This window comes from Anopheles aquasalis, chromosome 3 (genome assembly GCF_943734665.1).
Source record: "Anopheles aquasalis chromosome 3, idAnoAquaMG_Q_19, whole genome shotgun sequence".
Lineage (NCBI taxonomy): Eukaryota > Metazoa > Arthropoda > Insecta > Diptera > Culicidae > Anopheles > Anopheles aquasalis.
In genome coordinates, this window is record NC_064878.1 from 62031049 (window position 1) to 62041048 (window position 10000).

Sequence of the window (10000 nt, forward strand, 5' to 3'; positions counted from 1 at the left end):
CCAACAAAACCAACGAAGCGAACCAGCGAAACGTCAAACATGTCAAACGGGCGGGCTGCCGCTGTGAGTGGAGCACGCAGCAGCACCAGCAGCAGCCAGCCACTCGCCACCTCGCTCGCACACGCATCGTTGCTATGCGACCCCGCTAATTAGGCTGATCTGACACCAACCGCAGCCGCCGCCGTGCTAGATGTTGGACCGAAATTCGTTTTGTTTTTTTGGTCTGTTGCTTGTTGTGGCGTCCCCGCGAGACTTGGCCATACCACCCATCCCATCCGAGGACGTGTGTTGAGTGATGACCACCGAACAAACGGCACACCGGCAGCCTTGCAATCCTGGTCATGATGATGACGATGACACGTCACCTGGTACGACTACGATGTCTCGGAGTAGCAAAGAGGAAGCTCGCTAGACAAAGCAACGGACCCCGTTTACTACCACTACTACCTCGGATGGAGGTGATAATGGTCAAAGTGACCGCGACCGCGGGCCGCGGACACGCGGACTTCCGTAACACCATTAATGGATTCCGCAAATCGGCCCAATCGGTAGTACGTAAGGAAAAGATCTGGCGGATTGGCAAAAAAGCAAAAGCGACACGGAGCGACCGAGCAACACCGACGGTGGTCCGTTTGGAGAGGAAGGTCATGGCATCGGTCATCGTCGGACGAGGTTTTGAAGTCGTCGCAACAAAGTGCGCCGGCATTGATAAGCTTCTCGCAAATTTGATTTCGATTCGACTGGCTAGAGATTCCTCGGATCTCGGTCTCTTTTTGACTCTGTGCACTCGGTCTGTACAAGACAAGGACTTGGAAAGAGCTCGAACTGAAGCTCAAGTCTCTTCCTCATCGTGGCAATTGGAATGCATTCGCTCGACGTTGTGTTTGTCGTCGATGGTGCATCATGCATGCATGCACCTATTTCTTCTTATTATTTTTCGCATCGAAGATGAACCAGAACGAAGCGATCGGCAGAACAGCAATCGAAGAGAAAGAGAAGAGCTATAGGCAGACTGTTCCTTGGTGCAGTTGGTTTGTCCAGCGCCTCTGCTCGCTGTGAATCGACGAGAGAGAAATCCACAACCAAACGGACTCTGCTGCCTCTGCTGCTGCTGATGATGATGATGATGATGATGATATACATACTCCCGGACCGAATCGTCATCACCATCTTATTCTTGTTCTTTTTCTTCTTCTGCTTGACTTATCTCTCGTTCATTCTCGAATCTTGCTTTGCGCCCAGCTCGGTGTTGCTGCTGCACAAGAACCTGACTCCTGCGCCGCGGTATGGGACGGAACGGGGACGGATAAAACCCGGTTAAAGACATCAAAACGCCAGAGTCCGAGTTGCGAGCTGTGAGTCCGAACCACCCCCGGGGGGGGAAGGTGGAGTCGATGACGGCGTTTTGTGTGGATAAATCTTGCGCTGAATGAAGAAGGTGCGCCCCCGGGGATGGTGAGAGGCACCAGCAACAGCTCACCACAACAACACGACAACAACAACAACGCCAGCACCAAGAACAACCACACAGAACTGTGCTACGAACGTGGCAGCAAACGGGGCAGAAAATGCAGAAAATTAATAATTTGTCTTGGCGCAAACCGGGCCAGAGAATGGCGTCAGCATCCCGTCCAGTGCTGGCGATGCACACGAGCGAACTGCTGCAGCAGCACCAGCATCCCGTATGCTCGCTCTCTCTCTCTCTCTCTCTCTCTCTCTCTCTCTCTCTCTCTCTCTCTCTTTCTCTCTCTCTCTCTGTTTCTTGCACTCGAAGAAGCAGCCGATAAGCAGAAGCAGAAGATATGCGGCATGCGCGTCAAGGTGTCCTCGCGCCATTGAGGTTGCAGCTTCCATCCGCTTCTTATCCGCGGCTATCGCGATCGGTCAACCACCGAACGCCACCAGCATGAGCTTAGCGGACGGGAGGCTTTAGTGTGAGCAAAAGAGACCATGGCAAAGTAACCGCGAAACAGCGAGCGCACCTCGCATGAAACGAGGGAACCGGTAAAGGGTCACCCCCCGGTGGCAGGGGAGTTCCGTGCGAATGTGCGTACCGAGCGTACACTTCAACTCGCGGAACACAAGACCAGGGGGCCGAGAAGACGGGAAAAAGGTGCCGAGGAAGTTTTGTAGACGTTCAAGGTGCGCAATGTCCGGAAAAGCGGAACAGCAGCGATTCTGATGGTGAGGTGGGAGCGACCAAAGCTGACGAAAGCGATGGAGATTCAATTATGCTCCGGGAACTCGAGCATACTGGCATATTGGGTACTGTCTGTCATATTGAATTCTCGCATGGAATTTCCAGACATTTTTTTTGCTAGATTTTCAAAAGGAAAAGCTACCACGTTGATTACGAATCCTTAAATAATGTCGCAGAAGTTGAATAGGTCCATTGTTGTATAGTTGAGAGATTTATGATTCCTTGGGCGACTTCACAGTTTATGATCTTCTCCTGTATATTCCACATTCTCTCCAGTGTTCCATGTACCTTACAAATCTTTAGACCTTCATGCAAGAGCTAATTATAAATCTATTGGTTACCGATGCCAAGATCAACTAAAGCATGGAACAGTTAATATTTGACCGTATAAAACAGGTCACATCTCAGGCTAGAAATAAGCTAGACACATGGAAAAGCTGTCATTTTGTATGTATTTTATCTAGCTATTGATAAAAAAACAGCGATTAAATTATTGGGCCACGTTAAATTTACGCACTTTTGATTTTATGCTACACATTATGTGCTGCACAGCAGTGGAAGTAGTTTCATTGGCCATTTTTCCCAACATTTGTACATTACAGATGGATTTTTAATCATTTTACATTGTTTCTGTAATCATTAAAGATAATAGTCCACTATAGTGGTATTGGACGATACTGTGGGCAATTTGGTGGATTGAAGATTTATGGTATGAAATCAATGCTTTTGTTTCGAAACCAATTTATGATCTCTGTACTGGAATGGCAGCTTGCTAACTCGGACCAAAATTTAACTGGACCTTTATGAGATTTAATAAAAGATAAATCGATCTTTTCCAGGCATTCTTTTTTTAACAACCGCCGCCTTTTATCACTAAAACAAAAGACTTAGACCTTTAAAAAGACACCAACACCAGAGTAGCAAAGCGACCACTAGGAGCGCTACAGTGAGTAGAAGAATGCGGTCAAATAGTAAGTGTTCCAAGCTTTATTGTAGTCCTTGCATTCGATCCACCAGCATCTGCAGCACTCCGTGGCTAGTACAGCCACTCTGCAACACACTTGGGCATCTTCTAGTGTCTCACACGCGACTAAAAGGTGAAGAACCAATCCAAGCCAAGTCCGCCCGGACCTTCACCGGCACCGGGTGGCTTCCGGGCGTGACCTTCGCGCGCACCGGAACGATCGCGCACTGGCCGCACCGCTACAATCTCACGCAAATGTCACGCAAACCCCATCCCAGGCACCATCTACACGGCGAACCATCCACTGTTGTGCCGCCTAAGCTTGGCTGCTCCGTTGGCCTCTCCCTCTGAGAGGTCTGAGAGGTCGACCCCCCCCTCCCCGAGACCGCCAGAGAGTAGAAAGCCTCACGGCCTGGCGGCACGTTGGATTGAAAGAAAGTTCCAGCTCCAGCTGGTGGAGCTGGGAAATTCCAGGAAGTGTTCGCGTCCCTCACCACAACCTTCACCGGGCCCGAGTGATCGTGGTTGAGACCCCGGGAACTGGATCATCGGCACTGCGCCGCGCGCATCAAGGCGTGACACCGATGTCGAATGAATGTCTTTTCCGTCGTGACCACTAGGCGAGCGGTGGCGTGGTGCCGGCTAGAGAGGGAGAGAGAGAGTGAGAGACGCACCGCCACCACCGCCAGTTCCGTTGTCAATCATTCGTATCCGCCCAGCCCCAGCCCCTACCTTCCTCCACCCCTTCGTGACTCGTGCTGGCGCTGGTGGCGTTCCGTGGTGTGGTGTGGCCTCGTCGCTCGGCCACACCACACATCATCATCACGGTGGGAGGAGGAGGAGGAGGAGGAGGAGGAGGGGTTCACCATCCGTACAATCGGCTTCGGATGGTGCATGCGAATCACACGTACAGCTCACTAACCACCATCACCATCCTGTATGTGGCCTGTCTGTCCTTCTCCGCAGTGCACGATGGAAAAGATGGCGGTTGAAGCTCGCCTTCGAAACTTCGCGACCAAATGGCGCGACAACGACGACGACGATGATGACGATGGCCACCGCGACTCTTTACGTGTGTTGGCAATGAAAGGTTCGGTCGAAATCGAACCAACGGTGGGTACGAGCGAATGAACGAGCGTTCCACCAACCCCTGTTGCCGCTGCCACCACCATCAAGAGCATCGATGCATCGAGCGAACGAACGAGCGAGCGCAGCGCAACTGCAGCGCAAACCTCGACTGCGCGCTGCATCGCATGATCGAGCTGCTCTCGATGCAGTCACCGTGTGCCACGAGCGTCGCCGAGACGTCAGACTAACCCACCCACCCACCCACAGCAGGGTGGAAAGGGGGGGGGGGGGGGAAAGAAGGGTGGCAACCAACCACCAGCACCACCTTCCCTCTTCCTGTGATGCTGCCCTGCCTTTGCCTACTGTGCTCAACTCTCGCGATGCAAATCATTGACCAACGTTTCATAAGTCCTCACCCCCCTTCCCCGAGAGGAGTGGATGGTGAGGAGGGGGTAGCTGGGAGACACTCTGTGGCGATCGATGATTTCCAGCTGCAACAATGGTGCGCTATGGTGGCTGTTGTGTCGCCGACGTGTATGTGTTTTGCGTGCTTTTGTTTCACAATCGCGCGGCGGTGTTGTTGTTGTTATTGTTGGTGGTGCTGGTGTTGAACCCGGCTCGGTACACGAGAGTGACACGCGGTACCATCATGTCCCACCCCCCTGGGAGCCCTTCGATGCACCCCTCCCCTCCCCCCCCTTTTGTCTTCGATCGTTCGTTCGCTCGCTCGCTCGCTCGGTCTCTTTCTAGGCGCGCGATGGCCTTTTACTTGCATTATTGAGTCGCGACCTCAAAACAACAACGAAAAGAAAAGGAAAAGAACCTCCTCCTCCCGGTGCCGAATGCCGAGTAATGTTTCCAGGGCCCGCCTGCGCCCACCCCACGCTACTGACGATGATGGCGACGAGGATGATGATGATGATGGTGGTGGTGGGATGCATGTGCGCATCTCCCATGCACCGGAGACACCGCGAATGACGCGAACTGGGGGGGGGGGGCATTAAGCAAAAGGCCAGCAGCAGCAGGAGACCGAAAGGAGAGAGAGAGACTAACCATCGACGACCAAGAAGGCGACGACGATGGCGTCGCCAATAGATTCGCCATCATCTCTCTCTTCTCTCTGTCTCGCTCTAGCTGACTAGCAGGCTGGAAAGTGGTTGAAAGTGGAAAACATAGGAAATTTGATGGAAAACCTAATGGTGGCCGGTCCGTCAGTCGGCAGCAGAAGTGAGCACGCCTGACGATGTGCCCGGCGCCGCGACTGGAGAAAGGGTTTTTGTTTTTGGAGTTGGTGGAGCATCCGGAGAAAGGACGGCGACGAACGAGCGTCAGGGATGGAGAGCAACCAGCAGCAGCAGCAGCAGGCGTTGCTTCGCATTCAAATCGTGGTTTGGGAAAAATGGAAACAAAACAAAAAGTAGAAAGCCAAAACGCATCTAATGGAAGAAAGGTGGAAGGTGCTACTGGCTAGGGCACGAGATGAGGATCAACGTCCATGTTACGTCCTCCATGTAGCGCTGTCACTTTGCCAGTCCATTTCACTCCGTGGAGACTGTAATGGCGCGGGGTAGGCTAAAACAAAGTGGCCTACTATGACGATGAAAAATGTCAAATTTTATGGCGGAGTTTTGATTTTTGTTTGACAGATCCTAGCCGAGGTGGTGGAATCTTTGAGGTATTGTTCAATGCTTCGAGTATCTCTTCGAATTGCATTTTCTTAAGCTGCACCTCAAATCGTCCGATGAGGCAGGTGACATTAACCAGGTCACGCACATTGTCACGACAAGATTCGCCGATTTTGCACGGCGCTAGCGCTACATTTGACCATAACGTGGCGCTCCAGTTGTATTATGTCTGCGAAAAAAGAAACGCTAACCATCGCCAGACTATTGATACAGATGCATCGTTTAGGATTTGGATTTGGGCGGATTCATCCGGACTTGGCCTTGCGTCCAAATTCATAGTCGTTCTCTCCAGGAAAATCTTCGATAACTGAGGTACTTTTGCACAATTTATCTACGAATTGAATCGCCCAATCAGGTCTCAAGCATCAACGGATGGCGAATGGAGGATCTCTTTATTACCACATCGCGTATCGATCGAGTCGATGTCGTCGATGTCTCCTTCTGAGCGACGCGAACTGCATCATCAACCGGCTCGACATTAGTCAAGCAAACACCACTTGTGGCAATACGACGAGCGCCGTTTACCGCGTCTATCGGTGCGTCTCGCCCTTTTCGATGACAATATCGATGCCCAGACACTCGGCAATGTTCGTGACACTCGGCAGGAGTGTTTCGTAGAACCGGTGGATACTGTTTCCTTTTTTTGCGGAAGCGATCTACGGTCCCAGTGGTTCCCGGATGTCCACGCAACGACGCCAATATAAGAACTTCTCAGAATCTACGCCCTCCTATTCACCCCTTGTTCGAACCCCATCAACCTCCCCCTTCCCCCTTTCTAAATAAATAAGTGAGATATGGTTTTTTTTTTGGGAGCCCTCAGACCACACCATATCGTATCGCTTATCAGTGAGTAGTGCGTCCGATCAACAAGTGCCTCCCCTCCCCCGACGGGGGATTCTTCCATTCGCGCACGCAAAACGGGTGTGGTGTAAGGTGCCCGGTAACTTGGAAACCTAATTTATGACCCCTCGAGACACGGTGGAGGACGTGATTTCGGTAAAAATCGAATCCAGATTGAATTTGCTTTATTGCCATCATCAAGGGTAGTTCATTCTAGGGCCATATTGGAGGGCTAGTGGTCATAATGGTCCACCGTTTCGATCGTTGTTGGTCAAACACGGGGCACCTTCTGTATTTGCTTTGTCACCCATTGATAAGCGCTGGTTTTTGGGACGCATACCTTTAGCTTGAAGCCGAATTCTCTGTATTTGAAGCCCGCGTGCAGCAACTGTGACCTAAAAAGACAAGGCGCTGTCTACATTGCCCACTAGTTTAGACGCTGAGAAGCCTGTATTCACCGGGGGAACAATGAAGGATGGATCGAAGACGATCCTTTTTGTAGCGGGAGTTGATCCCAGGCAAAACAACAAGCGCAGGCAAAGCACAGGGTAGAAGGTTCATCCAGGTGTATCCCTTGTACCCAGGCGGCATTCCACAACCTTTGTGAAGGATACGCTGTTCCTTCACGGGCTTCCTTGGTCTCTTTTCTCATACGACAAAGAGAGAGAGAGAGAGAGAGAGAGAGAGAGAGAGAGAGAGAGAGAGAGAGAGAGAGAAGGAGAGAACAGCGGCATCAAGCGGCCTGTGCCATCGAAACCTTCCTATCGCTGCCGGCTGCATCGATCGTACCCGCGCCACAGAATGTCGTTTCCGCTCGCGTTACGGCCCAGAACTCGCGGGTCCTGAAGGATATCTCATCCGCTGGTTTGGCTTTCCATCGTCGTTGAGGCTGCCTGTCGACCTCAAATCAACAGCTGGATCTCTCTCTCTCTGCTGTTGGTGTGCTTCCGTTTCATGGTTTCCGTGTGAAGTGAGAATTCAATAATCGACGAATGGTCGACGGAAAAAGGGAAGAACTGGCGACAACGACGACGGATGGCGACAGGACAAGGACCATGTGTGAGAGAGAGAGAGAGGGCTTGAAGCATATGTAACGCGAGGACAACATAAAAGCCACCGAAAGCAGGGACCACCGTCCCTATTCCGTCAATCCTCCACCATCATCACCGTCATCATCATCATCATCATAATCGGCACCTTTCCTCCAGCGCGGTGTATTCGGCAGCATGGCCCAAGGGGTCGAAGGACCTCCGCAGAGGCAGTAGCAGACGAGAGGGTCCTTCAGCGGGTACACCAGGCACAATGACACACCGCACCACCAGCACGCTCTCTCGCTCTCGCTCTCACTTCATTTTCTCTCGTTCACTCTTCTGTCCCATTGAGCTTCGTGAGTACGATGGTCGTGTTTATGTGTATGTTTTCTCACATCCTGCCGGTGCTCCTGCTGGGACCCTCGCGTTCCCGTTCTGCTGCCTGGCCTCTCCGTTCGCTGCGACCGACCAGCCTAAAACAAATTCCGAAAAAAAGGGATCACCAGCACCACACCGAGAGGAGAGGGAGGAGGTAGGGTAGAAAGATGGAGGAGTAGTTGCTGTTGTTGTGGCCTACCTCGTTCTCGTCCAGCTGTTCCCGTCCTCGGTGTAGCAGGGCTCGGTGTAGGCCCCTCCTGATGTCCTGCGTCGGAGTTCGTTCGTTGGTTGCTTCGATGGTAAAAGGCGCTGCTGCTGCTGCTGCACCGCTACCGCCTGCTGTGATTTCGGGGCTGTTTTTCTTTTTTGCGCTTCTCAATCACTCGCTCTCTCGTTTTCGGGAGCGGCTCGGGCTCTCTCGCTCGTTGACAGGATACGGTTTGAGATTGGGTTTGGTTGGCTTCGTTCTCCCGCTTATCGGGTGGCCATTCACAGGCACCAATACACACACGCCACGGCGTTAAAGGATCCTCTTGATCCCCCCCCCCACCACCACCTCACCAAGGATGTTGCTATGTATTCACTATCGGCTGTAGCGTGAGCGAGATGTCTCGTCTACACTGCCTCTCTTTCTTTCACAGTGACACATACGTGACACAGCAGCAGCTGAGCCACAGGACACAGGATAACACGCACTCACACTTACACACAGGCACCGGAAGCCGTACGCACAATTGCGCTCTCTCGCTCTCGCTTTGCTTCCTTTTCTTTCTCCCTTTTACACGACGGAAACACTCACGCACGCACGCACTTACACAGGGTGTATGGCCCTCCCGTTTCCACCCTTTTCCCCTCACACGGTGACACACGGATGCCGCTTGCACACACTAAACACACTCCACACTGGTCACACTGGTCAACTGAGAACAACGCGTTTGATAAGAAGGCTCGCTAAGAAGGGGGTTGCGGCGCGGTCGCTAGATGAGTCAACCTCCTCCCTACCCCCGTGCTTCTTCTTCTTTTCCTTCTTTTTTCCGGCCTTTGTGGGGCACGGAATTCGAATGATCCATCACCATCCAACACCAGCGCTTACTATTCACAGAACCATCGCTCGCTTCTATTCTGTACACCGATCGTAGCACTCTTGGATCAGGATGCACGCTAAAGCACGCTCATCACGGTCAACCACGGCACACTATCGCTCGCGCTCACAGCTGGCAGGACTGTTGGTGCCGCACACCACACATTGGAGTGAGCATTCTTTGGTTTCTTAGGCCTCTGCCTGCCTGTCTGCTTCTTCGACCTCGACTGGCGGTGATGGGGTTCACACTGTCACCTGCGGCAGGCAGCCTGTGTTGTGTTTTGTACCTCTGCGAGCCTCGAGGAAAGGTACCTGCTGCTGCTGCTGCTGCTGCTGCTGCTGCCACGGTTTTACCAGTTTGTTGCTTGGAATATCTACCGAAAAAAGAAACCTCCAGCCCGGCCCGGTCCAGGGTCGTCTTTCTGCACGCTGTCCTCTCACACACTTGTTGAGTGTCTTCGTCGTCGCGATATTGTTCGCGTCGTTGTGGTCACTGCACTAGCACCAACAACAACAACAACAACTCGCATCGATTTCAGCGCGCTCGATCGTCCTCTGGAAGCAAACAAATAGGAATCAATTGATTACTGGGAACGAGGAGGATGAAATGGAGAGCAGATCGTAACACGGTGGCTCGTCTGGTCCGGTCTGTGCCTCGAAGGTCAAAGTGATGACGAACGCCGAGAGAGGACAGTTTCACTGTCGTCTCGTCGCACTGATAGCGTGGTGGCAAACACCGAATCAAGGACTCTA

The 10000-nt window shown here is 52.3% G+C and overlaps 1 protein-coding gene across 3 annotated transcripts in view; it reads right to left on the bottom strand.

Moving 5' to 3' along the window:
* Window positions 1-10000, bottom strand: part of LOC126578121 (zinc finger MIZ domain-containing protein 1) — an 81880-nt gene that overhangs the window by 70597 nt on the left and 1283 nt on the right. For all 3 annotated transcript variants that reach the window (XM_050240408.1, XM_050240409.1, XM_050240407.1), the window contains exon 2: window positions 8366-9802. The gene's annotated coding sequence lies outside the window, so the exon portion shown is untranslated. The remainder of the gene's footprint in view (window positions 1-8365; window positions 9803-10000) is intronic.